Source organism: Corvus kubaryi, unplaced genomic scaffold (genome assembly GCF_017639235.1).
Source record: "Corvus kubaryi isolate FWS band 111438036 unplaced genomic scaffold, C.kubaryi_AGA036_p1.0 37312, whole genome shotgun sequence".
NCBI classification, from domain to species: domain Eukaryota; kingdom Metazoa; phylum Chordata; class Aves; order Passeriformes; family Corvidae; genus Corvus; species Corvus kubaryi.
In genome coordinates, this window is record NW_024581098.1 from 2,502,482 (window position 1) to 2,530,031 (window position 27,550).

General features: G+C 35.6%; 1 long non-coding RNA gene across 2 annotated transcripts in view; it reads right to left on the reverse strand.

The window, feature by feature from the left end:
* LOC121665126 overlaps positions 1 to 16,898 on the reverse strand; it is a 41,001-nt gene extending 24,103 nt beyond the window's left edge. The window contains exons 1-7 of one of the 2 annotated variants that reach the window (XR_006016237.1): positions 16,767 to 16,898; positions 16,623 to 16,670; positions 10,978 to 11,042; positions 10,406 to 10,555; positions 9,219 to 9,262; positions 5,195 to 5,288; positions 4,086 to 4,245 (exon numbers count right to left, since the gene is read on the reverse strand). This is a non-coding gene — a long non-coding RNA (uncharacterized LOC121665126). The remainder of the gene's footprint in view (positions 1 to 4,085; positions 4,246 to 5,194; positions 5,289 to 9,218; positions 9,263 to 10,405; positions 10,556 to 10,977; positions 11,043 to 16,622; positions 16,671 to 16,766) is intronic. The other variant, XR_006016236.1, reaches the window with a different exon arrangement.
* Positions 16,899 to 27,550: the final 10,652 nt, after the last annotated feature.

Genomic DNA, 27,550 nt, shown 5'->3' on the forward strand with positions numbered 1-27,550 from the left:
AAGAGCAATCATTTCATCAAAAATACTGCAGAGCCTCTTGAGGACATCAGTACATTTTAGATGAGGCTTTTTAAAAATCACTACAACAGATCACAGTGTAACCAAGGACTTTAATTATTTGTTGCCTGCACTAAAGTATGCATTTGAAAAATGCAAATACAGTAATGCTTAGATGAGGATAATTAAGTTAGGCTTGAGCCATCCTAAAAACTTTTTAGCATATATACTCTTATCCTGAGTATATGGATGTGTGAATTAACAGTTATGATTATTTGGCTGATTTGTTGCTGAATGAACAGAAGGAAAAGCCAAGCCAAGGATACTTACTGTCTTTCCAAAACTGCTGTTAAATGCCTTATCAACTATTTTGAGTAGGATTACTACTCATATAGTTAACATTGAACTTTTTTTATGAGGAAGTATTTGCAATATATGGTAAAGCAATTTGGACTTTTTTCTCATTACAATAATTTCAAAAGGACTGGGATAGAAAATTACACTACCTAATGGTTTTCTTCTTTTCTCTACAGCTTCAGGAACATAACCATCTGCCTCCATCCACACCTCCCCCCTGAAAAAGCTACTAGCTGCAATACATGGTCACCGGTTAGCACTTCTTATGCTATAAAAATTGAGTGAAAGGATCCAAGCATTTGTAGTTAAGCCTTTATGCCTAACCAGAAATGGAAATACTATACTTAAAACTGCCTTTGTCTAAAAATCTCAAAAAAATCAACTTTCCTCAGTATGAAGTGACAATACATACAGGTTATTGTTCCCATTGTTCTACATTATGAGCCCGGATCACTAATGGAAGTAGCTAAGATAGCCTGGAAAGCATATTCCCAACCAGGATCTCTGGTCAATAAATCCTAGAGGAGGAATCTGAAGGACAGCAAGAAGAAAAGTGGTAGGAGGAAATTGTGTCAGCAGAGGCAAATTTCTTTCTACTCTTGTTATACAACAAAGGTACACTAAAAGTGGTTCCTGAATACAGGTAACAGAATTTACCACCTGAATTGACAAATTTTAGCAATAATTTTCAAATGTAGCAGTATCTAAACTAAAGACTCTGTGCCTACTATTAAAATGCTAATGATGGGAAGCATAGTAGTGGTGTCTGTATTTTTTGTGACAGTCTTCCCTTCCAGTCTGAGTATGAACATGCTTTTGCATTTACCACATTTCATTATTGTTTATAAAGAACTTAATAGAAATACAGACTCACCAATTACCTTAGTATGCCTGAACACATTCGTATTTTTCTTTCTAATCCTCTCATGTTCAGTGTTAGATTGCCTTAAAACAGTAAGTGTATACTTCAGACATCAAAATTCATCTCCAACCTCTCATCAGTTTAAAATTGCACACCATTTTGCAATCCACCAGTCATTTGATTGACACAGATTGTTGGCTTTCACACAGTAAGACTTGAACACAAGCCAAATGCATATCATACATTCACTGACTTGGCAGGAGCATGGTTGCATAGGCCAGTTTTTGGAGCTGATAATCCAGCCCTGGCCCTCAGTGCCTAAATTTCCTTTTAACATCTGTTATTCAGCAATAAATGCACTGGACTGTGAAAAACAGGTTCATATTGTATGAATGTTCTTGAATCCTCTGTTTGGGAATTTGCATGTGGTGCATAGTTAAGTCCGTGGCTGAAGCTGGCTGGAATCAGTTTCATCCGTTGAAGCAGATGAGTTGAAAAACACATTCAATTATATCAGCTGTTCCTTTTATACAGGTGTGCAGATTACTTGAATTTCAACAGTCCTTTAGAATAGCCTTGGCAAAATTCCCCCCCTCCTTTTTTTTTTTCATAAATATGTCTTTTGATTTGCAAAGAGAATACATACAAGTTCTCATCTTTCTCTGAGCTGAAAAAAAGTGTCACACATTAAAATGGTATGCAGCCCTGAAGAGATCATCCTATTTCCTTGAGCCAGTAAATCCTATCTAAATTTGTATTTCATATAAACTGTGCCAAATATCCCAGTTTGAACCTGAGTTTGATCACAAAGTTTTCAGCAGCTTTACCAAGTATCCTGACTGTTTTGTACCTATTAACTTGAAGCATGAAAAATATGCAAAACCAATGTATCTTTGTCTCCTAATAATACAAATTGAAAAGGTAAATATCTTTGGAGCAGATCTATAATTAGTAACTTATAAATTTGTGTAAGAATTTTCAGGCATGATTTGCAGAGATGACTTCACAGAAATATTCTCCCTTTATTATTTACAAAATAGAGCTGCACATCTTCCCCCTCATGCCATCAATTGACATCTCTTTGTAACAAGCACTACAAACTATCTGAAATTGCCAGCACCTTCAGCTTGGTTGGGGTTATACACTTATATAAAAACTGAAGGACAGGATACATTTGTTTGTTCTTAGTATCTACTAACATGACTTGAAATTAAATTCTGTTGTAACTTTTGAAATCCAAATGTCTTTAAGCCATGAGTGTAATTTTATCTTCCTTCAAAGCCCCAGGGGTTTGGCTTCCTGGGCTTAAGCCTAGATTTTGGTGCAGCTGTGTGACCTCAGGTCAGACAGCTGTGCAGAAAGAGCTGTGCAGCATGAGCCATGAGAAGTGAGGTCTGCCCTGCCCTGCTTTGCAGTTCTGTTTGGCTGGGCTGCTTGTCCCTTGTCCTGTCCAAGCTGTGCCACAGCAGTGCTGGCACCTCTCTGCCACAGACCTGTGTGGTGCTCTCAACTCCTGCTGACACCAGACCTGCTCTGCTCACCATGAGCAGGTGAGGGGGCTGTGGGGACAGAGTTTGGCCATCATATCTCCATCCTTGGCTGCCTCATTGTCATCCTCAGCTGTTGGCTGACCTTGATCTCTGGAGCAGTCTGCCCTTGATATAGCTTGGTGGAATTCTGCTGTGTCCTCAGCTGCCTGACAAAGGAGGATTGAGTCTTACCTTGTTACATCCTTGAGGAATCATCTTTCAAATCTGTATGGTTTGTTCTTATTAGCCTAAGCAAATACTATGGAAAGGTTAGCTTAGGACAGATAAAAATTCAGGAGAACACTATTGAATTTCTGTTTTCTCTCTGGTTCTCTTTCAGTTTGGTACATACTTATCCCCTTTCAAAGAAGGTCACTAGCATAAGAAACTCAAACTGCTGTTAGGTGTCCTTTCTTATTACCTCTTCAGAAGTAGGTGTATGACAAAAAGTTACCCACTTTGTGTAAAGTGAAAAAGGTCTTGGCACATATTGAAATATTACAAATACCCCTCAGTGCCTCTCTCAAATGGGCAGCATCAGCAGGATAGTTATCCTACTTACAAAACATCTCCTGTGTCTTTTTTGGACCAAACAGATGATGGCTATGTGGATGTTTCAGCCTGAGAACTTTGGGAAAGCCACACGTATAGAAGTTCTGTCGCATAAACTCTCCTGTTGTCCAGTGTGGACAACATTGACTGCATGAGGCTCTGACTCAGACCAGGGAAGTCTAATTTAGATGTACTTTACGATCACAACTACTCAATGCTCTGTATTTCCTGGTTTTAACTTACAGAACACAGCCTGCAGTCTAATTCTTGTAAAACATCCCTGAGCAGAGGGATTTGGATGTTCTCTTTTCTTGAAATATAGTTTATCCAGTGCAGACTGTACTGCTGAATTATGCAAAAGAAATGCCAAAAAGAGACAATAATAATGTAGAATGAGGGTAGAATGCCAAAAGAAAATAATTTTCTTGAACAGCAGTGTCACATATAATACTATAAGCTATTTTTCAGTAGAAAATTGAATTTAAAAATAAAAAAAGAAAAAGCCTGAAATAAAAGAAACCAATTATATATTTCTACTGAAAACCAACATATGACCCAGAAGATACCTGCATTTCTATTTATTAGACATCATCTCCAAGTTTTAGTTTGAGTTTTCTTTAATGAAATCTTAAGTTCTGACAAATGGTGAAGCTGAACATTTCTGTGAAATAGTTTGCCTTCAGAAAGCAACATGAGGGCAGAAGATAGCATATGATAAAAACAGAACGAAAAGATAGACTGAAACCCTCTTATTTTTATTACTGCTGCTATACTGGCAAGTGACTTACCGTAGATGGGAAAGCAACAGTCTCCCACAGAAGTAGAATAAACATTCTGAACGATTCATGACCTCATTTTATGTGATGTAGAAATCTGGACATAAAGTCAAAATACAGATTGTCTCCCTTGGAGAAGTTGCAGAGAAAAGCCATTATGAGGAAATCCTTCCTAAAGGAGAAAAACACAGGATTTGGTAATCTGGGAAGGGAATTCACAATATTCTATAAGAAGTGAGATGTATTTTTTTTCCAGACAATTCAGAACTCTTTAAATGTATGGCACTGACATTTGTCTCTCCACTGAGCTTACCAGACTCCTTTTTATTACCCCACAAGGGTATTTTTCACTTAGTATGCACATAATTCCTATAAACTTTACAGAATTTATGCTCATGCATCAAAGATAGAACAGATATCCTTGATCTTATGTCTACATATTCTTAGTAGAGAAAACAGGTAGAGGATAAACTTTGCTGGCTCTGTAGTTCATTGTCGTAATCATAAGTGTGGTAAGTGCAAAGATTTATCGGGGGAAAAATGAAAACACGGAAAAGAGAAAGCAAGACAATTTAATATCTTACAAGTAAGACTGAGATATTAACAGATTTTGATAGTTAATAAAACAAAACCTAGTTCCAAAATATTGTTTGTTTTCCTGAGAAATAAAAACTTTCAAATATTTTTTGTTTTGATATTTTTCAGCCACTTTTTTCATTGTGTGTTTTTCTAAAGGTTTTGGTCAAACTAAATACGAATGAATATCAAGTTCAAGCAAAAATTTAGCACTAACTGCACAAAAGGTACACATAAAGTAAAATAAAACACAGTGTAGTGAAATACTACTAATTTGCACCCAAGGAACTTTGATAATTCAGAACAAAGAGGAGTATAGTATATGGCAGCTCTACATGTTGTAAGGACTAAGGTATGTAACATTGCTAAAAAAAAATTGGAATGTTTTCTTTTATATAAATGGATCATGTGTAGAAAAAAATCATAAAAGGCTATTGTAGTAATAAGTACATTTTAGTTGATTAAAGGGCAAAAGAATAAAAACTATAAAACAAAAACCTCAAAGAGACAAGTAACTGTTCATGTGTATACATGTAGAATCTTACCCAAGGTGGTCAAGTAACAGTTACAATAGCTGCATTTACAGCAATATTAGAAGATGAATAGGCATCTGAGATGAAATCCAGCAATAAAGAGTTCCTGCCAAACAAGAAATTCCAAAAAACATTCATGTCAAGGCAGTTCTTTGAGGTTGTCTGTTGCTTTCTTTCATTATAGGTAATATGGCCACCCCTTTTACCCAAAAACTGAGAGAATTATCTTGCACTGTTTGCTCTTCTAACTAGACTGCAGGAGGCAGTCCTCTTTCAAAGGAGAAGACAAGTGGCAAAACCCTCGGTCATGAAGAAAAGGCATATTGCATCAAGTACCACCTTTATTTTGGGAAAAAATAAGTGACAAAACAAAAACTGAATGTATGGGATTCACCCTGGTGTAAAGATGTACACTGTACCATGGGCTTAGGATTACTAAATACAGATTCAGTACATAATAAGAAAGAAAAATATGCAATAATACCAGACATAATTATATATTATTACAATATAATATATAATTAACAATAATACCTTCTTCAAGGTGTGGGACACACTGATGTCTCCTATGAACAAATGGGTTGAACCTAAATGCTCCTGGCAGTGTAAATTTCATTAAAAGCACACTTCAATTAATTCACAGGTAATCAAACATTATCTGGTATCTGAGGTACTAAGCAAACACTTTAATCACTTCTGGCATTAGGAAAGACAGGGTGAAAAGAATTTAATTTAATTACGAATGCATATATTTTACTTTTTGAATTTGAACTTTTAGAAGTTCTACCACATGCTGTTTTACACTGACATTCCATTGACTTACATTCTATACATGACAATCATGGTGTCATTTCTTCCAGTCAGAGTCTAACAAGTCTTTGTCACTAAAGAAACTGAACTTGAAGAATATAATGTTCTTAATGAATAGACATAATTTGTTACTCAAGGATTTACTATTTACAGTGATTGATTAGGATAACTGTATGTTTACTTTCATGACTTTGGTCTCTGTGACTAAGCAATGGGCTGTATTGACTACCTTGACTAGTAGTCTAAGCTTCTAGTTTGTGTTGAGTTGGAAAGGACTTGCTCAAAGGTAAAAAAAATGTTGAAACTGTAAGCTCTTTATTTTCATGATAGCATGGTATTTTTCTTCCTCTTTATCTGCACTTTAATTACATTAATGAGGAAGAGTTAATGTTTTTTTTTCTATGTATGTCTGACATATCCTGTAATTTAGAGACAAGGCTGCAGAATATCCCAAATTAATGACTGTCAGGTATCATTTTTAAAAACATTTTTAAAGTCTACAAATACAGTATGAGTTGCTATCATCTGTTCTTGAGCAATGTTTTACAAAAGCCAGAGAGCTGGCTGACCCTGAAAGCTGACAACTTCAATATTAAATATTATCAGTCCAATGGCTGAAGAAAGTGAGGGATGCTATATACAAATGCTTTGCCTTTACAGTGGAAAGCTAAGCTGAATTAGCTAGAAAAGCTACTGTCTGGACAGTGAAATTGTACTTGTCCAACAATTAAATAGCAAATTTTGTCAAAGAATATGAATTCATGTCCTCATTAATCTCTTCCTACTTCCCATTTAACCCTATTTCTTGAGAAGAGCCTTTCTGATGCAAGGAAACTATTTTGCCTATGTGAACTCTATGGAATCCCTAAACAAGCTATTAGATTTGGACAGTGGCTTACAGTTTAGGAAAGGGCTAAAGCATGCAGCATTACTAATAGAAAATCAGAAAGTTTTCTTTCATATAAATAGACATTTTAACATAAATGTATGTTAAAAAAAAATCATAAAATCACAGTTTCTATGAAAGGACACAGTTTTGCCCCCTTTTTTTTTTTTTTTTCTGTCAACATATGGAGCTTGATTACAATCAGGAATGGCCAGACTAGAAGCTGCTAACTTGATGGTCATAATAATTCCCTTACCTTAGTCCTGCTTTTTCCTCTATGGGTAGACATAGGAGGGGGAACAGTTTTAGCACAGGCTTTTAAGTTCACCTATTCATTCTCATAATAACTGATCAACATGAAAAACAGGAAATGAAAATCCAAGTTGAAAGGTAACCTTTGTTGAAAGTACAATTCCTAGGTTCTTTAGTCCAGCACATTTTAACACACAAAAAAGGGAATCAGTAGGATTTCAATGGTGGGTTTTGTAATAATCAAGAGAACTGTTTCTCTCTGTGAAGTATAACCATTTTGGGGAAAGACTTGCAGAACTACATCAGTTTTAAGTAACCTCAATGAAGGAAATCTAGCCAGTTTAAGGTGTTTAAAAGCTTACTTTAGAAACAGCAGTTATTTCAAAGACATCATCTTCTGTAGAATACATAACTAATTTAAAAACCCTAAATATCATATTTTATCTAATAAGCAAGCATATAGATAAATGACTTGAGGTTTTCAGTGTTTCAGAGTATGTGATATGAAAATATGCAATACACAAAGAGGTCAAAGTTACAAATTTTATGTGAAATTTGTCAAAAACCCCTCCAGTTTTGAAACAACAGTAATTTTTAACTAAAATAACAATTTTTATTAAAATCTTATTAAAACAAAGATTTATTTCTCTATTAATATGTAATATGTTTTAAAGAGTTCTTTTAATCAGCCTGCTGCAGGCTGCTGGTAGAGAGGAAGTCCAAGAACTTATAATGGAAAGGCATTGTAAACGAGATATTGCTCAGGTTTTCTCACAAAAAGCTTACAGATTGAAAAATGTCCTTTACCACGTTTTTACTGAAATTAGAAACAAGCTTCCTTTCCAAACACTCCAGTGTAGTATGATCTATGTGTCTTATTTTATTTTACAACAAGGCATGACTACTTTGCCAGTAGCTTCCACACTCCTAATTATTTTCAATATAATTTATTTTCAGAATATCTAAAACCAAAGCTGTGTCTAAACTCATGTCTTGGAGATTCACCATGCTTGGATAGAGAAGCAATAAAGAGAACTCTAACCTGAGTATAATTCCTAGACTCTAAAATGTATAGCTATGATTTATAATTGTCTTTTCTGTGTGTCACCCAAAGCGAGAAATTATTAGATAAAAGTACTGTAAAGTGGTTAAGGTGGTTGGATTTTCAATGATTTTGAGAAAAAATTCCTACATTTTTAGGTTTATGGTAGGATCAATGACAGATAAGGTTTTTCCATTTAGTTAGCTATACCCTTTTTCAAAATTAAATCTAAATTTCACACTTTGTGGAAAAAAATCCCCTCTTCAAGGATGTTTGGAGGCGTCCTTTGTCCTGCAAGGTTTTATGGAAGAAAAACTAATAGAAGAAAAACAGAAAGACTGTCAAGCTATTTTACTAGATATATTTAGTCACTCAAACTGATATCTTCTTTGGCAACTTTCCAAAGACTCACAGAGAATCATGCTTGCGTCAAATCATCAAATACTGGCAGAAATAGAAGCAGAGGTAGACATAAAATAATCATACCAACAATCTCATATTATATTTTAAAAAAAAACTTAATAATTTGCTTAACTTGTTAGAATAACTTAATAATTTGCTTAACTTGTTAGTAATCAGCCTTAAAACAGCAACAACAAAACCCCCTTCCAAACCAACAATCAGCTAATAGCATTTTATAAAAAGTACATTCACATAGATGCTCCTCTGCAAAAACTTGGTTGTACTGAAGATAGTGCAACAGATGCCTGGAAAGTGAAAATTTAAATCTGAATTTCTCTAGAGCTTCAAAGTTAGTTATAAGTAGTACATTTCTAGTGATTTGATCTTTATCTTTGCAGTTATTTGTTAAATTCTTTGCCAATAGATGTAAATTTGAGAAGCAGAAATCATGAGGATTTTTTTTCCAGGGAAAATATTTCTATGATTATTTAAAAGAAAATATCCAGGTTTTCAGTTTAACCTTGAGGTAAACAGTAACGATTTTGCTATTTTGTTTAGATTCATATTAGATTGAATCAGTTGCAACCAGTTTTCCACACCACATGTCAAAGAGCAATCTCCATAAAGCAGCAGAGGAGAACTACCTTCCTCCTCTTGTGTTCACTTGCTCCTTTGGGAAGAAGTCTTCCTGTGTGCAGCAAAGAAGCAGATGGAGAGAAAAAGTTATTTGGGATGGAAGAAATTGAAATTTGTTGCAATGCACAAGTCAGTAAAACTGGGAATAAACTCGTGAAAAGAAACAAAATGTTTTGGGTTGGAAGGGACCTTAAAGACCATCTAGTTCCAACCCCTCTGTCATGGACAGGGACACTTTCCACTAGACCAGGTAGCTCAGAGCCCCATCCAACTTGACTTTGCACCCTGCCAGGGATGGGGCATTGTCAGAGACTGACAATAGTTCATGCCTCAAACATTGATATAAAGTTTTGCTCATTATAAAGAAGCCACAACCGAAGAAGTTTCCCTGAAGAGTGGGACTTTGAACTGAAAGTCAAACTGTTGATTAAAGGGATAAAGGGAAATGCATTGTTCAATCATCCCAGGCTGAGGGAAAGGTTTGCATCCACAAACGGCCAAAGCCACCAGCTGCAACTATCCCCGGCTGAGTTTGGGGTGCGGGAGAGCACAGCTCACACAAGCCAGGTTTACACAGACTCCCCACAGCCGAGGGGGGAGGAGAAGATTTTGGGTGCATGGTGCAACCTCTGGTGAGAGGCACTAAACACCCATCCTCTGATTACACAAACTGGCCCAGCTGTGGAACCCCCAACCCCACAGGGCACATCCACAGGACTTTCACGTGAGAGGCTCGGCCCTACAGGGCTGCACGTGGTGCAACAGACCCAGAGTCTGCTGTGGGAGACTGCCCTGGACATGCCCACCCAGCCTGAGCATGTACACCCATCAGTGCCTCCCGGGGGGACCTTCACCACCAAGAAGACCAGCCGCAGAGGATCAACGAACACCTTGGGCTCCACAGAGTGGTGATATTTTCCTTATTCTGTCCCTGTGTTTCTGTCCCCCCCCACCTATTTTCTACTTCTTTCTTTCTTTCTCTCTCTCTCTCTCATATTTACCATCAAATAAAACCCTTACTATTGTCACTGGCATATGGTCTCGTTTGCACCTTAATTTGGGCAGAGGCATTGTTAAGAACCTTAAAACTGGATCATGACAGGCATCCACAGCTTCTCTGGGCAACCTGTTCTGGTGCCTCACCACCCTCACAGTAATCATACACAAAAGAACATGCTTGGAAAGATTTACTTACAAAATCTTTTATTCCTGTTCTGTTTCACCTTGAGTTTTCTTTTTATGAGTACTTTAAAAGTGAGCTTCTTCAAAGTATTACTCATTGCCTGCTTCTGTTCTAATAAAACTTGGTTTTTGCAGGTAAGAGCTCTTCTCACTGCAGCACCTGCTGTTTAAAATAAAGGACAAGGGTAGGCTAAGCTATTTCTGCATGCTTTTTGCAAATGTCAAAGCACATTTTATTAGTATCCAGAAGCGGAGTTTCCTTGTCTCCAGTGTACTTCTTTTTTGTTCTGTTTTTTAATTATTTTATAGCAAGACAAGTTCTATCTGTTTCTGCCAAAGCTACCCTGACATGTACTAACAATCAAAAAGAAACCCTAAAAAACCAAAGAGAATATTTTATACAGAAATAACCCCATGTCTTTTCAATCTTATGCTAAATAGGATTTGATCAACTTTTAGACATATAAACAAATAAGATGATTATTTTTAATATATTTTAATATGTTCAAGGAAACTTACTGTAAAGGTAAAATTCAGAATTCTATGGCTTAAGAAGTCACATATTTTAGTTATATAAATGTTTACCTGATTTTCTTTCTGTATCTGTCAGAGTGTAGAAAAGACAGGAAATTTTCCTGACTGTCATAAGTCTATAGAGAAGAATGATGAAAGTTAAATTAACATAAATCCTGTTTTGTTAAGTATGTAATTTACTAGTATGCAATTTACTAGTATGCTAATTTTTGTGTGGGAAATTCAAAAAGAATCAGGAATTTACAGCAGTAATGTTCAACTGTCTGAATTGCCTCTAGAAGCAGTATTAAAAGATTTAAACAAAAGATTACTGTAGGAGAACTATTTCTTCTTTGTTGAAGGCCCTGGAGAATTAACTTTTCTTAAGGAAAGAGATAAAATTAGTCATTAAGCCCTCAATTAACAGTTCTCTATTAGAAGCTGAGTAAAGACAGAATGGGATTATTAATTTCTAAAGTTTTTATAGAATCAATGAAAGGGCAAACAAAGTTTAAGTTTTATGAGACTAGGATTGACTTGGGTCATTAGAGGTAGCTGATGGTATTGGCAGGACTGCTTTAAACTATCTCTGGTTACATCCACAGCGACTTGATATAGCTGTGCCAAACAGGACAAGCTTGCTCCTTGCTGAGCACCACTGAATCCATACAGTCATTCAGAGAAGCCTCAGCTGCAAATGTACCACTGTTCATAGTCCCAATCAATGTTAGGGCTACCTTCAAGCTGTCTGCTCATGGCACCAGCGCTGACTGTTTTCCTAAAAGTAATACTGCCAAAAATAATGTCATATTACCTAGTTGGTTACCAAGATGGATAAGCTTAGAGTGTCAGTAAACTCAGAAGAAAAGCTTCACTCAGAGAGAGAGTGGGCAGGTGGAGGAGATTTGTTTTTACATATTTTTTCCAATACGATATAATTTATATCCTTAAAATATTGGTGATTATAGCATATATGCTGATAAAAATTACACTGGTTAAATAAATTCCCATCTTCTTAAAGAAAATTCAGCAATAAAAACCAGAACCCCCTCCAAGCTCTGGAAATCCTTGGATTCCACTGTCAAGAAAAATAATAGACATTTCATGGTCTCCATCCTGCTGTCACCTTCTGCACTGTCAAAGACACTTTTGGTACCATAGATGCCTGAAGAATAGGCAAGCCTAGAGTCAGGGTTATGCAATTAGGAATCCATGATGGATTATACCACCTATATCCATTGTATCACCTATCATGTTCTTTTAGTATAATTTTAATAGTTTCTACTTCTGGAACTTAAACTCAGAATTCAGACATGAATAGCAATAAACTTTATTAAGTCAACATTTACCTTTTTGATATCAAAGAAGAAAAAAATTTGGAATATGAAGCTCCATGAAAATGGGATTAGGTGGGAGTTAGCCTCAGTCTTAGGTCTCGAGAAGAGATGGAGAAGAGACTGAAGTCCTTACTTGCACTAAGTTTTTAAAAGCCAATAAATATCCTCAAGGACTTTTTTTTATAATAAATTTTGCAGAAGATACAGTTCTCTATAGTGAACCGCATTTCAAGGTGAGGTGTTTCAATTTTATAAGAGTTGCGTTTTAGAGGACATCCATATCCACAGTTAAAAGACCTAGATTATTTTGCCTTTTTCAAAAGAGTTGCATGTGCATTTTTACTCCATGACCTTATATGAAGTTGTGGACAATTACTTCTTACTGTTAAATAGGGAGAAACTCATATAAATAGAACCATAGTCATAGAATTGTTTGGATTGAAGTGACCTTAAAGATCATCTATTTCCAACATCCTAGCCTTGGGCAGGGACACCTTTCACTGTAATAGGTTGCTCAGGGCCCTATCGCATCTAGTCCTTTGATACATTCCTTTTTAGGGGTTTTAGCAACACATTGCCAAAAATGAAACACCAAACCAATACAATTAATATCTATAAATGTTTGTTATCTAGTTAAGTCAACATATATTTTGATCATGATATTCATTATGCAGACAATTGAGACTTAATTAAAGAATATAATTAAAATAAATTAGAAAGTTCTATAATTCATATTTGGTCAAAAGAATATGAATTGCAATTGAAACATTTTATCCTTAGCTGTTTGAAAAGCAGAGTAGCTTTATCAAAGAACTTTGAAAGCGCTCATCATAACTTTGCCTTGGTCCAAAGGTTTATCTTTTCTATTACTTATCAAAGAACAAATATTTCTGCATATTCAAAAATGCAGTAACTAAGATTTTAAAAAAATATATATATAAAATAGATTCTATGATTTCATGCAAAACATCCATTTCATTTCTCAAGAATTCAAATACACTATTTTTGAAGATACATTTGTCAACCGCAGGTAAATTTTCCACTGTAGTAATTTTAGCTGTCTACATAATATTCCTCTTGTTCCACATATAATTATGTCAAGCAAGCAGTGACACGTAGAAGCACAAAAGAAGCTCAATCCAAGTGCACATATTTATCCATAACTGTACAGTTATGTTATATATATAGAGATTAATCCATACAATCATACTTCAGAGAACCCAAAGTTTTTAAATTAACTATTTAGAAAGAGTATTGTCTTGATCTCATTCCCTTCTGCATAAGTATTAGAATGCAAACTTAATTCCACGACCACAGCAGTCCTGTACATCAAAAGGTTAATGCTCAGTTAGGAATGACTTTACTGATTTTTCTCTTTCTTCAGTTTTTAAGACTTAGACCTTTTTACTCTCTACCTTGCTAAATCATACTCAAAAAAAAAAAAAAATTCTCTCCCAATTGACTGCTTTTGTGAGATGATGTAACACAATGATGTTCATTTTGTAGATGGGTCCAAAGGCAGAGAAGGCGCAGGTCTTTTACCGCCTTCTAAAAGAAATGAATTTAAGAATTATTCTATTTCAGTGTTTGCTGCCAAAATATCTTCAAGGACGTAAGTGTAAGAGATTAGGCTAAAACTTGAATGAAGGAGCTATATTTTGAAGGACTCTATGAAAGGCTAAGCGATGACTTTATCTGCACAGCTGTAAGAATATAAAATTTCCACATGCCCAACTCGGCAAAAACAGGCTGTGAACTGCAGAAAACAAATGATAATGTACAGAAGGCTTTTCCCAGCATAACATGCAGGTATAGAATGTATTTAACTCTTTTTGGAGTTTTGCAATTTTTCTTCTCAAACTCTACTTGGCACATAAAAAATGACATTTCTTTCAGTCTTAGAGCTCATATTTTAAACCGTAAGCCCATAAGATGAATTCTGATTTTTTTTCAAATCCTAGGCCCAAAAATGTAAATCTCTTGCAGCTTCACAGTGCCTGGAAAATTGAAATAATTTCCTTAAATTATCCAGTTTTCAGGAAAAAAATAACAGAACCATTTTTGGTAAAGCTGTCCCCAGGAACATTTAATGCAAGGGGCACCATCTCGCATAAGATATTTGAGGAAAAATGTTTTATAATCAACTAATGTTACAGACCCTAACTGGTCACAAGAATACCTGTACTGTCAACACGACTGAAAGGGAGCTTTGCATACTGACGTGGTAACGTCAAAGATTTACACAAATATTCAGCAATAATATGACTCAGAATCAAGAAGTTTGGAAAAGTGTTCTGAATGTGACATTCTGGAGGAAACTCAGAAGGCAATGCCATTGCCTTATGTGGAGTAACTCCTTTCATATGACAGAGTGTGAAGGTCACTGTGACAGAAAGCTTTATAGCACAGTATTAGGCACATAATGTGTAACAATGCATACAAAATCTTGCCCCTTCTTCACATTATTTCTGATTTAATCCTTTGATATTAAGCTTACATCTCTGATAACAAAAAAAAAAAAAGTAATTAAATAAAATTTCCACTGAGAGCCCCTTGCACTGCATTTAGTAAAGCAAGGTTTTGCCCAGAAATTCAAGACATACATTGCAACAGAAAAAGCAATCAGTTACTTTGCATTTAAACAAGTAATTATTAGGTAAAGACAGGAGAGGGCATTCTCATATTGGCCTGTTATGTCAGATACTTTAAAATTATTCCCATAGAGCAAGTCAAAAGGTTTGGACACAGGCAGTCTTCAGAAACCATAAGCACAACTGCAGGTGAGACCAAAATTAAATTAGGCTTCAAAAATTACTGATCTTGTTGTCCAGGTAATAATTTATTTACAGTTATATTTCTAAAACACTCTTGACTCCAAATCAAATTTGTGAGTGCCAAGGCTGGCACTACTGCTCACAGGTTATTATAATTGGATGAGACAACCTTATTTGAGGCACCCAAATCTAGGGAATATCAATGTACTCCTAAATACATGTTTATATCCAGATATTTATATGTGTGTATATAATATAGATGCATGCATGTTACATGTATTGTAATCTATATTGTATACATATTACATCTATGTAGTATCTAAAGTATTCATATTACATGCAATATATAGTGTAAAATTATGTATATTTAAACATTGCATATGTAATTCTGAAGGATATGCTAAAAGTACGTAGAAATATGATATAAACTACAGATATATATAAAAATTTTGCAGAAGAAATTGTGCTGGCTTCGTGCGGGGTAAAGTTAACACAGATGTTATCAGGACCTAAAAATGCTGGTTACTTTCACTTCAAAGATAATCAACTCTTTCAAAAGCTTCTTGTCAAATATTTATATAGTCATCTGTATTCACATGTGTTACTATTACAACTTGATAGAACCGGAGGTCCCACTCACTTGTAAGACCTTTTGTTTAATAGTAGAATAAGAAGGTGAACAAAAGATAAAGACTTTTCATAGCTCTGAGTACTATCTCAAATAACAACTACACAAACAAGAAAATTACTCATTTTCATTTCCAGTGTAACATTTGTGTAACCAAATTTCACCTGCTTTCACTTACTCCACTTGTGATGCTTAATTTAAGTATATACTTTTTAAATTGTGTACAGAAAATATGGTCACACAGGTTGACCTTGATAGATGAAGCAAACCATATTCACCAAATAAACTTCCAGTTTATCAGAATTTTTTTATTATTCCAACATAACATTATCTTACATTGGATACTAATCAGTTTAATCCAGTTTAAATTCCCAAAGTCTTCTAGTCTGAACAGACAGTGTTCATAAATACCTACACCTAAGAATGCCAAGAATTTCAACGACGAGGAAGCAGCTGGGTCTGTTGAAATATCTGGTTTTAAAGTTCCACTTTACATTTCCAGCTTCTTGTAATTCTTTCTCCTTTCAACATGGATTTATGAAAACAAGATGCATATTTAGCCTGCCTTATTTGTCCTTGATTTAATTCTTCAAGCAGAACATCTCTTGTGCTCTAATCTCTACTACTAAATACACTAAAGCATTTTATAGTTCTGTGGTTTGGTTCATCTTCCCAGAGCATCTGTGTGGTATGATTCAGTCCCTCCCCATTTTTAAAGAAAGAGAAGATAGCACTTATACTTTTTCTAAAGACTATAAAACCATATTACTCCTTCTTTTTGTAAATGCACGTTAAATGAAATTTATATTAGGAGATGATCCAACAAATAAAACTGTTCAGGTTTCAAAAGAGCTAAAAGGGGAATACAGTCTCAGTTCTCTTCCCAGCTACATTTTATTTTATCTAATGAATTCAAACTGTACTAAGAAACATATAATTAGATTACTGTAGCCATTTATTGATATTTCCTTGACTCACCTTATTAGAATGACTCCAACTTCAGTCCTCAGGCCACACCAGACTCCTCTGCATTAAAAACAAAGAAACAAAATGTTCCCTTTCTAATATGCTGTATTTCAATCGTTTATAGAACCAGTCACACTAGAAAGACATAATACTAACTTTTTAAAATAAGCTCTTGATGCAGTTATTTCCTTATAAACATTAAAAAGCAGGAGTTTTAGAAGAAAGAAAACCATAACACATTAGAAAGTGCACTCTGACGATATGGACTGCAGCAGAACATGCAGGTTGTCTGCGTGCTAAATATGAATAATTAAAAACCTAAAATGGCCTTTATAGCTAAATCCCTGGTGCAGAAAATATCAGTAGATGAAATTGTTCCCACATGCTATGTTAATGAGATTCACCTGTTAAGCAAATCTAACTGATTAATACCTGCTGGTTTTGAATAAAACACAGCTCTGATGATTAACATAGCTCCTTTTTGTTCCTTAAAATTAACTTAAGGTACTGATATTGTAAGTCTTGAGGAGAGCTAGGAGCTTCCCAAAATGTGGTGCATACAGTGTTTTGAATAAATTTTTAATCAAAAGATGAAGGGGAGAAAACCCTTCGTATTTTTGCCTTCTTCAGTAGAATCTTTATAGCATTTCATCACTATGAGGAGTTTGAAGATATGCTGCTTAATGCATTTATTGTGCTGTCAGAATGATCTAGTCCACTTCTTCCCCCCGGCATTTAGCCGTACACTAAGCATTACATACATATTCCTTAGTTACTAAGCCGGATATTTTCCAGACAGATACAGGTGTCTGAGGGAAATCTAAGGGTAACTTTCAACAGAAGGGATGGTACATCAGTGAGATGTATGGAAAAACTGAACATGCATCCTGAAGAACATATTTCTTTTGCTCCTTGGCCAGTACATTATCCCAGCAGGCTCAGGTGAAAAGTACTTTATAGTAACAAGTGAGTGGATAGGGAAGTAGAGCAGGGACTGGTGGATTAGTGGCAAATCCTCTTATCTGCTCAGCAGAGCAGAGCAGCGATGCTACTTCCATTAACAGGAAGTATTCTAATTGCAAACACACTATTTTATAATGCTGATGTTCCTGTGCACACATGCGTACTGTTTGAGCATCCAATTTTGCCTCATTTTTATAGCACACTATAATCATCTCAATGTGACTTGAGTTAAGGCATGAACAGGTAGGATATTTTTTTGGCCTATGGAAAAAGGTTCTATTTTTTGTGGATAGACATGTACAATCATGTGAAAAATACAGAAAATTCCTTTGCTTTGGAGGCAGTCCAAATTTACAAAATTAAAAATTCTGAGTCACTGCAAAAATTTGCTTGGAGGATGCCTGGAGGGATCGAACTTATCTTTACCTTATAGTTGCAGCTGTCTCACACAGTTAAATTTAGTGAAAATTTAATTTAACTAATTTGTATATAGTTATGAGGTACTTGGCTTTCTATTTTTTAATTTTCTTTTCCTGGCGATTGGTCAGAGAACTCTATGTAGAAAAACTACCACATGCTGACCTCTGGTTTTTGTCTATACTCAGAATATTTACTGACATAATTTTAAGTTCCTGGAATTAAAAATAATTTAAAAATAAAAATAAATAAAAATTACAAAAGCAGCTACTGTTTATCCATGAAACTTCCCAAAATTTTCATCTACCTTGAATTTTGTGTTGTAAAGAGTCTATGAAATCCATGACAACCACAAGCAACAGGAAATGAAGGAAAATAGGAGTTTCTGTTTTCCTTATCCTATTATTTCTTTTATAACACATAGGAATCTTCTTGTGTTTATGCAACAATAAAGTCAACTATCTTTTGTTAGTCATCTGTAAATGATGAATTATTAGGTAGTACTATTCCCCTTTCCTTTCTTAAGCAGATGGTCTGTTTTATAGTCTGTATTCATTATTCTTGATCAGTACAGCACATTCATAAAGGAAGTTATCATCTTCGTACTGGTAAAGAAAAATTTAGGTTTGCATGAAAGATTGGTCATCTCCAATATTCGCTAGTGTTTGGGACTTGAATGTAGGCAAAGCATGTTTTCTGTTTGTTCCAGGATGTTAATTTTTTATTGTTAAATCTCCTCCATAGCAACATAACATTCCAGATCATCTGTAACAGCTTCCCAGTAACATTATGAAACCAAATACACTCATAGATCTTTATATGAAAGCAAGCTTGCACATGCAGTTTTATGACAATGTAAATATAATATACACTGCAGACCATTTGCATGATGTTTTTTCATGTCTGTTCTTAGTTGTAGGCTATATGCAGAATTGTAGAATAATTGATCTGGCTTGTATCAAATAGACAGAAATGCAATGTTGAAGAGCTTGCCGTATTCAATCCCTGATGAAAACCAAGAGGCTGGAAGATCTGTTCCATGCACATTTCCTGCACAGGGGGACTTGTCCATATGATTGGTCCTGCTCATTTTGATTTTCATAGTACATTAGTACAATCCAAGCTGGTTTTGACCTCACAGCTATTATAGAGGAATGAACCAGGATACTGTTAGTTTTGTGATTATTTCAGGAAGAAGGAGTTCAAGTTATGACTTCAAGGGCTAGATGGTATGCCGAGAAAACTGTGCAAAGAAAAGAAGTAAAGAGGTAGGCCCTCAATAGAGGTTAAAGAGGAAAGATTTGGGGGGTTGATTGGCTGAAAGTGTGTCACAGGGTTTAAGAACCCTCATATCCTGTCAGGAAACATCTGGGGAGAAGGAAGAGAGCACCAGTCACTTTAGTTCTCACTTCGGTCTAAACTTGTTGAGTTCCCCGTCCATTATCCTGATGCTGCATGGATGTTATAAGAAGACGATTAGAGAGCCACACAGCTCTGCAGTGTTTCTTCCTCTGGTCAAGAAATGATGAAGAAGGACTGAGAGTGGAACTGTTGGTTCAGGTTTCCATCTTACCTAACATGCCAGCCTACAGAGCTGCAATATCTGAAAGATGTACACCCCATGTCCTATCTCCCTGTCGAGAGCACAAAAACACCATAAAAGTAATCAGTCTCCAGCTGCAGGCCTTTCCCCTTGCAGCAAAGCAACCATTGTGCCTGTGTATGAAACACACAATCTGCATTCAAGGTCTTTGGGCAAATTGGAATTTTACTGTTCTTCATCTAAACAAAATGGATGTCTATGTACTGAGAACAGTTTACATTTTCATCAATAAGAAACTGCAGCTGTGGAACAGAAGCTGTCACAAGGCATTGACCTGCTGCAACAGCACTACAAGTAAAGTTTGTATGAAACTGTAATGAACACAGATCAGGATAATGGGAATATGAATGCAGACAGAATGACTGTTCAGGGAAATTTCTTTTAAATTTACAGTCTGATGTGTGTCATTATTCAGCATTCTCAGAAGAGGATAAGGAACATAGCCAAGAAATCTGAACAATCATTTTGAACTAATTTTTTTGTTGCTCATTTGTCTCCAACAATAATTTTAATAATTTAAAAACTATTTGCAGTCTATCAAGTCACTGTTTATCCATGATACTTAGCAGACTGTAGTAGCACCATGAGGTTTTGGGCTATAAACTTAATGTATAGAAACACCAAGGAGCTGGCTATGGGACCTGAGGAATCCTGTCCAGGTCATGTGTGGATGCGCAAGTAGAGAGCAGTATACATATGTAAACAATATATTCTCACTAATGGAGCTCCCCCTGCTCAGCCAAACTGGGGAGGAGGATGAGTAAACTGGTACTTTCTGAGTTTGCATGAGTGTCTTGTGTGTCTGCCTGTGATCTCTGTGGCCAGTTATGTATATAGGCGTACACATTTATTTATGCGTGTTGTATCTGTGTGCATGTGTCTGCCAGGAATACATCTTCAGCATTGCTACTGGTTGAACCTGGGGACATGGAGCTGCGACAGACTCACCTTTCTCATTCTGTCAGATCTGGTATGATGTATTTTCCACAAACAATTCATTATCTATAAATATTATTCATCTTTTATCAATATACACTGGTACCTATTGTATCAGAGAAAGTCTGAGCTATACAGCAAGTACCTGTTGGCAATGGCTATATGAGTAGCTTTGCAATCCCATTATCCCTGCTATTAGAGAGAACCGTTAGCTTAAATGTGGAAAACCTGCCTTTTTTTTCTTCCAAATAATATCTGTATGGTAATGAAATTGCATCAGTCCTTCATAATTTTGCTTGCTCTGGTGATTTTAATCTGCTATTGTGACAATTTTAGGTAGTTTGAATAAACAAATGTTTGTGTAGAATACATAGTCAAAACAATTTTGGTTTCATGGTTGCAAGGTAGATTATGAATGTACTAAATTCCAATAGACTCCTCTTTACAATGTTTTTTTCTTCCCGGTTGAATCTTTATGACTGCAATATTTTCGGTTTGATTTTTTTTTTTCCTCACAGACACACTGAATGTTCTTCAGCTTAGCTGGACTCAGTTGACTTTTTATTTTGCATATCAAATTCATTAATTACCACTCTGTTGAAGCTTTTTGAATGATGGTGTCTGTGATTTTATTGTAAAATTCAATTTGGTCCCCCAAAGCCAAGTTAATATTTTTCACCATCTGATAATGATGTATGTTTTACTGATTTTCTATTTGTTACATAACCTGAGGATGTTAAGGAAGCTTTAGATTTCTAAATATATGAGTGTTCATTACTGGCCACACAAAGGATGATCTCCTGTCTTTAATTCATTATGTCAGTACTGCTCTTAGCTCCCTGAAACATCTCTGCTGTACCGCTTGCACAAAGCCAACGCAAGTATTTTAAAGAATGTCTATTTTCTACTTCACAGCTTTGAACAGATTGAAAAAAGAAGATATTCTATGCCTTTTTAGCAGAATATGCTGTTGTTTTGGCTGAACCCTGTAACACTTCAAAGCTTCGGTAACACTTCAGAGCTTCTGCACAACCACTTTGCAAAACGGTTCAGGATACCTGCTTTTATAGGCTTTTTAAGACAGGAGCAGTGAGCATGTGTTATAGACAACTTCCCATTTTATTAAAAAAATAGATCTTTCCAGGAGCCCTTCTGCTCTTCAGAAGACACCGATTCTCTGTTCAAGTGTCTAGAACAACTCAGCAATCAAACAATGGAGTGAACAAATGGAGGGGGAAAGCACCCTCCTGCTAAGTATCTCTCACAATACACTGCCACTCCATGTTGACAGCTAAAGGACTCAGCCTTGCATAGGTAGACTTAGACATTTAAGGCTGAGGAGAAAGCTGATGGTTCTTGCTGTAGTTCTCTCATATGAAGCAAAAATGAGATATTCATAAAGTTTCATTTCAAAAGTTTCAAAAAGATAAGAAAGGAGTTAGTTAAGCAACAGGAACACAGTACCTATAGTGTCCTCATTTGCCAAGTGAACACAGAAGATCATTAATGGAAACACATGAAATATTGGAATGGCACAATTTCCACCTCTCAGTGGGATCCATGTGGTGGGGAAAGAGGCAAGAAAGGACTGCAGGTGTGTAATCAGTTTCCTCTTTTGTCCATTGAATAAATACTCTCCTCTTCTGTATCCTTCCATTTTATTAGGAGTATTACTTTTACTTTTAAAATGAATTATATGTTCTGATATTTGAAAGCCCATTCTAGTGACTTGAATACAATTTGTGGGATTATAGTTTTTAAAATTCCCCCGTGAATGTGTCCAAAAGGAGGATCTGTCTTTTACATACTGTTAGACCATGAGACATGCTTATTAAATCTTTCTTTATTTTAAGTGTATGTGGTTAACCTCTGGTTTCAAGGAGAAGAATAACCTTTTAAAAATGGTGACAGGTAAACTTTCACCATATGAGGTGACTGATAAATAGTCATAAATATATGTATCAGACAGAATCTGTAAATTACTGTTGCTTTTCATGTCCATGAATGCCTAGACCTACCTAAAAGAATTCTGGAGACTTTTGATCTGCATAATTTCTAGGTTTCTCTATCCTTTGGTATTTCAATAAATTATCACTCTTCCCCAAATCCTCAACAAACAAACTTCAAAATAATACAAATTGGCCTTAATTCTGTAAATTTATATAAGGAAAAAAAATAGAAGAAAAAAAAGCCCAACCACCAACCAAATGCCACCTGGAAGTGGGCCTAGCTCTAAATGTGCTCTCTTTTAAGGCAAGATTGGTTAATCTCATTACCTAATTAGAAACTGACTGATGCTGAACAACAAAATTCCAGCTGAGAAAAGTATTCTTCATTGCAAATGCAAATTCTAGACTTAGTTTGCAGGTGCAAATATTTTGAAGTTTTGGGTAATGCCTTTGTAGTGGTCCTGGCAGGAGAAGAGAAAAAAAAGTATGAATAAATTAAACAGATGGACCAGAAACAAAAAAAAAAAAACCAGAAAATGAAATTATAAGGAAAGCAGAGCACTGACACCAGCTTTGATACCGTCTTTGTAGCCACAATATCTTTTACTTGAAATCTTTACAGTTGTCCTCGTTTTCAGTCATGTTTGCACACACCTTTACAGAGTTTAGTCACTGTCCTCCAGATTCTGTAACTGACAATCTCAACCAATAAATCAAATAGATCCAATCTTTCCATGACAACTCTATTAAGTACAACACCAAAGGGTGCTTTTTTTGTTTGTTTGTTTTGCTCATCTATTTATGCCAATATGGTAAGGCTTTATGACAATAAAGTTTTTCTATTTCTGTTAGAAAATACTGTACATGTTTTCCCAAATTAAAAAAGGAAACAGAATTTGGAAGCTCTCATTCAGCAAGAAGCCAAGGAAACACCCTGATTTTTTGCCTATTTTCCCCATCTGAACAGATGGTTTGTCTGTTGATGCCAAATGAGACTGTGTTGTTTAAGAGTAAGCTGAATACATGCCCATACCTGATATGCTGCAAACATGCATCTGGGGGCTGAGGGCAGAATTGTCAGCTGCATTCTAGTCCTCTTGTGGGCTTCAAGGAGGGAATGTCTTTTACAGACATTATTGGAAACTAAAACAGGGTTTCAGAAAGAATAATCTTTTATTTAATATAAGTTTTCCTTTAGCAGCCCTGGGAAAACTGGCATGAAACTGTTAATGTACATTTTTAGCAATTACAATGCCATAAACACACAGCTTTTCTCCTAGCAGCAGTGATTTTCAACCTCTGAGTTATAAAACACACATTTGAATCTCTAAATGGAATATCTCATGATGGAAAGTGGGTATTACCAGGTTTAATTAAATCTTACTGTAAGAGGCTTTTAGGACTGCTCCAAATCTATCGATAGATGCTTCAAGATGTGATATAAGGGTTCATCTGACAGCTTCTGGTGTGAAAGCATCATCTGCCACTAAATATTTCACACTTCCACTGAATGTTCAGAGAGCTATGCTTATAGCTTTTATCAGGGTAGTTCTTTCACTGATGTGTCTTTCTCTTACAGTATTGTCAAATGCTGTCCAGTCAAGATTAGACCTTTATCAGTTTCATGCACCAATAATATAAATGTGTGTTATTTGGGTCTTTTACCATCTACTTTAAGTTGCTAGGTATAATAAAATTTTCATTCAGCTGTTAAGTGATGATGCACATCCATACTGGACCAATGTTTTCTGATGTACACAGGCACTATAAATAATTTCTTCTATGGTACAGCCTCCTTGTCAGTTACAGCACTGCTGTCACAAAAAAATGCAGAAGTATTTTATAACATGTAAAATGCTGCATTTTTACATTATTATTCTGGTACTATGTGTTTAAATCCAAAGTGCTTAATTAAGTACAGATTTGTCCTAAAACCACAAAAAAAAAAAAAAATACTAAAAGGACAAGCAATTACTTAAAGGGTTTTCCTCACGTACTCTGATGAAATTTATACCCTCATGGGATACAGGACAGTGATTAAAGATCCATGTTAAGAGTTTTATACTGCTGAGTTTTCTGTTTAATACTGCTGTATATAGTGATTTACATAGAATTGGAACACCTATATCTTCTCTTTTGTGAACTTTTGGACTGTTGCCCTTGTATTCATACCTTTTGCCCAAATGATTTTAGTTCAGAATGCTGATTAAAAAATCAATTTCCCAGTCCAAAACATTGCTGACTATGTCAGTTCTTTTGCCTCACCCCACTGACTCCTCTTTACCTGCTACATTACTCTTGTTTGCTTGCTGTCCTCCGTGGTATGCCCTGTTTTATCCCATCTCTCTTGTTCATAGACACGCTGCTAACTCCTGCCTTGCTTATTGCATTTGCCAAACTTAATTGTCCAGTTCTTAGGCTCCAACCAAGAATTCTCTTGCTTTCCCCCTGACTGCCCTTTGCTTGGGAAGCTTTCTCTGAAAGCCTGAACTAAACTAGAATGTTGTTATGTTTCAAAAGCAGCTTAAAACTTTTCTCTTCCTATGATGTCTTTGAGAAGCAAAAGCCAACATAAATTGTCACACAACATTTAACCTGTTAGCCGTTTTAAAGGTTTTATTTAAAAGACTTTTACTGGACTTAAATATTTTTAATCAATATTTAATCTTAAGTTATTAAACAATAGCTTTCTAGCTAAGATGACAGTTCACAAAATAAACATCAATAATATTAAAGTTTTTAAATACCAAGAGTAACATGACAGTCCTTTTGCATGCCTGCTGCTTTCTATTTCTCACTCTTTATAAGAGTGGAAAATATTAAATCAGGAATTTGAGCAGATATTAAGAAATGAAGTATTACCGGATAAAGATGTATTTGTATTTGAGAAACTGTTGCTTATATCCTCAGCTCATTGTTGAGCATATCCAAAAGCATGTTTGATTTGCACGAGTCTGAGTAACCATAAGAACTCAACAGCAATTGCAGAGAAATAAAAAAACCTTGAAAAACTTTATTTAGAACAAGGCTAACTCCCACCAGATAGTAATAGAGCACTTTTTAAAAGACATTGAGACCAATCTCTGTGCTACCAATCCAAAAGATTTTTTTCTGTGAAGTCATACTTGCTCCCAAGATTGGAGGTAAGGCAGTATAGAGGCTTTAAAATTTTCTTTGAAGTCAGTACAGAGTAAGGAGAAAAAACTTCATTTACTTCACATGTCGGAGAAACACTTCACATTTCTGGTTTCTAAGTGAAAATGTTCCCAATGACATTTTGCCGAAGGTATAATGATTAACACATTGATTTAAAAAATCTTATCATAGCTATTATAAAAATTAATTAAGCATGCAATCTTTAACTTGCAAAACGAAAACATCGTGTCAACAGGAGTCAGAGACATTATCATGACAAAGCCAAGCCCTTATTAATAAATCTAATAAGCAATGCACAAAAATTTCATTAAGTAATAGAAAAGTTATGAAGCTACTTTAGAGATTTTTTTAATATTTAAAACACATGCATACATATTTATACATATATACATACATGTAATAGGGTATGTATAGCTACAATTGAGAGAGATACAATGACAGAGATACAATTCTTTTGTATGCGTTATGAGTTTGGTAAACTCGCCTCTTAATTTTACATTTATTTCATGTTCCTATGGCTTTTTCTGCTTTATGGGGTTTCCCTATATTGCAATGCAGGCCATTAATGCATGTTTATAACAATTCATGGAATTTCTTTTTTTGAATTAGCCATTAAGTCCACAATGTCTTTGTACCTAATGTAGTGCAAAAGGATTTAACAGTCTTAAAATTATGAAAAAACTAACAAAATTCTGCAGAAACTGGCACCATTAATAAGCAGGTAGAAATTTCAGAAATGGTGTGAACATAAAAATTTTAAAGATATTTTTAAATGCACTTCCAAGTGGTTTTCTTCAGGAAACAATAAATTACTGCATTCAACAATATAAAAAACCAGAACATTTGAGGTTCCACTGATTTGCAGTGGTGGTTTTCCTTCAATTTCCTCTATAACACATATTAAGTTGTGGCTTGGGCAATAACCTAAATTACTGTCTAGCTGTTGCCATTAACCATCACCTGATTCACTGTAAGAAAATTAGAGAAGAATATATCTTACTAATTGTATAACGAATTAAGTAGAACAAGTACCTTACTGACTGTAAGTATATTATTTCATGAAAGTTCAACCTTAACTGGTCCTGTCACCAGTTTACTGTAACAGAGACACATACATTATTTATGGTAGCTGCATTTACCACTAAAATGCAGTGAGACCTTACACTGACATGAATAATAGCATGCATAATACCACTTCTTCACTGATTACTGCTGGTAGAAAGAAATGAGAAGACAACTGAGACTAAAATTTCCAAATATTATTGGAGTCACATCACATCCTGTTGAATCTAGAATCTTTGTAATCTCGAACCTGTGAAAGCCTTTAGCAATTCCAAATAATCAAAGAAAGAAGTTAAGGTTTTGTCAAGACATGGAAGAATTCACATACCCTTCCCCAGAAAGCTTTACTAAGCTCTTGGTTCCCCCCACTTTGGAGAGACACAGTCTAATTAGACTCATGACAGACATAAATCAAACCAATCAAGTTTACAGAAATACTACATCAAATTTATGAAAGAATGCCCTTCTTATGCTCCCCCTGTCCTGCCCAGATCCCAAGAACCCATGGCAGCACCAGCGCTGTCAGCCTCTCCCCGAGCAATGTTGCAGAAGTGCTGCTCTCCAGCTGCCCACAGCCCTGCCCTGCCTTGCAATGGGTCCATGTCTTGGCCCAACCTCAGTCCATCCTCAAGGAGGATGCCACCCGGCACCTGAGGCTGGGATCCCCCAGCTGCCCTGCTCCTCACTGAGCTGTTGTGGTGCTGGGCTCTTGGCTCCTACGCTTAGGCAGCCACTGGCCCTCAGGGTGCTCTGATGGTGTCACGATCCGCTAATACAAGCGAGGGTCGTGATGGTTCGTTTATTGATCTCAGAGTGCAAAAGGACACAAGAGATTTCAGTTTTAATCAAAACAG